Raw genomic sequence first — 1,923 nt, 5'->3', positions numbered from 1 at the left:
AGCGCGACTCGGGTACAGGCGCCCTTGCGGGGGGGTACTGGATGTGGAACAGCACTGGGGTCGAAGCCACAAAAGCATCCGCCCTCATGGAGCCTCTCCTCGGCCTAAAAATCCAGATTTTAGCCTTGACGGCGCCCCCATGTGGAGAACCAGGGCCCGCGGGGGGGTCTGGCCAGGCTCACTTCAACCCAGGAACACCTCTCTGACTTGGGATAGGCGACCGGCAAAAGTCCCCCCACGCAGCTGCGGAAGCCTGGGTTCAGCCAAGGTGCAGACCTCCAGCCGAACAGGGACTCATAGCCAAAACGCATACCCAGGCCTACGGAGGTGAAAACCAGCTTAAATGAGTCGAAATGTGTCGGGGCTGAGAGGTACCTCTCTCTCATATATTCTGCCGGTGGTGTGCAAAACTGGGTCTTTGCATGGAGTGTCACCCTATACCCACTTTAGGGACGCATGCAAAAAAGTGCCCGATCGCCTGGAACTGTCAGGCGGATTCGGCTCCCTGGAATTTCCTCATTCTGGTTCTTTTTCACTTTTTGTCTCTTTTGCGACATCTAGTGGGCAGGCTGCATTACTGCAACCGGGGACACCTCAAAACGCTTGGAACTGGGGAGCGGGCTCAATTTACAAACGTTTTGCGGGTCCTGGAAGTCAAAATTGTGACTTCTGAAAACGACTAAGTATCAAGGACTCATCGCGCGAATCGCTCTGGAACTGAAATCGGATGCGCGCACTGACATGCTCCCCTCTCTGGAAGTCTGACACAAGTTGAAAAATTTTCTAAGTCCCCAAAAATTTTTTTTTTCAACTTTTTTTCAATTTTCCCCCTGTGGGATATATATTTTACCCACACTTTTGGAGCCCTCCTGGGATGCCCTCTAACATACTAGAACCTCATTTTGTGGAAGTTTTCACAAAATTGTGAAATTTTCAAAAAAGTCAGAAATTTTGCAAAAACGACTAAGTATCAAGGACTCATCGCGCGAATCGCTCTGGAACTGAAATCGGATGCGCGCACTGACATGCTCCCCTCTCTGGAAGTCTGACACATGTGTGAAAATTTTCTAAGTCCCCAAAAATTTTTTTTTTCAACTTTTTTTCAATTTTCCCCCTGTGGGATATATATTTTACCCACACTTTTGGAGCCCTCCTGGGATGCCCTCTAACATACTAGAACCTCATTTTGTGGAAGTTTTCACAAAATTGTGAAATTTTCAAAAAGTCAGAAATTTTGCCAAAAACGACTAAGTATCAAGGACTCATCGCGCGAATCGCTCTGGAACTGAAATCGGATGCGCGCACTGACACGCTCCCCTGTCTGGAAGTCTGACAAAAGTTGAAAAATTTTCTAAGTCCCCAAAAATTTTTTTTTTCAACTTTTTTTCAATTTTCCCCCTGTGGGATATATATTTTACCCACACTTTTGGAGCCCTCCTGGGATGCCCTCTAACATACTAGAACCTCATTTTGTGGAAGTTTTCACAAAATTGTGAAATTTTCCAAAAAGTCAGAAATTTTGCAAAAACGACTAAGTATCAAGGACTCATCGCGCGAATCGCTCTGGAACTGAAATCGGATGCGCGCACTGACATGCTCCCCTCTCTGGAAGTCTGACACATGTGTGAAAATTTTCTAAGTCCCCAAAAATTTTTTTTTTCAACTTTTTTTCAATTTTCCCCCTGTGGGATATATATTTTACCCACACTTTTGGAGCCCTCCTGGGATGCCCTCTAACATACTAGAACCTCATTTTGTGGAAGTTTTCACAAAATTGTGAAATTTTCAAAAAGTCAGAAATTTTGCCAAAAACGACTAAGTATCAAGGACTCATCGCGCGAATCGCTCTGGAACTGAAATCGGATGCGCGCACTGACACGCTCCCCTGTCTGGAAGTCTGACAAAAGTTGAAAAATTTTCTAA

Source organism: Phyllobates terribilis, unplaced genomic scaffold (genome assembly GCF_046119375.1).
Source record: "Phyllobates terribilis strain yellow unplaced genomic scaffold, ASM4611937v1 Scaffold_2378__1_contigs__length_136883, whole genome shotgun sequence".
Taxonomy (NCBI): domain Eukaryota; kingdom Metazoa; phylum Chordata; class Amphibia; order Anura; family Dendrobatidae; genus Phyllobates; species Phyllobates terribilis.
The sequence above is the reverse complement of the archived record's forward strand: the minus strand, read 5'-3'. Positions refer to the sequence as shown.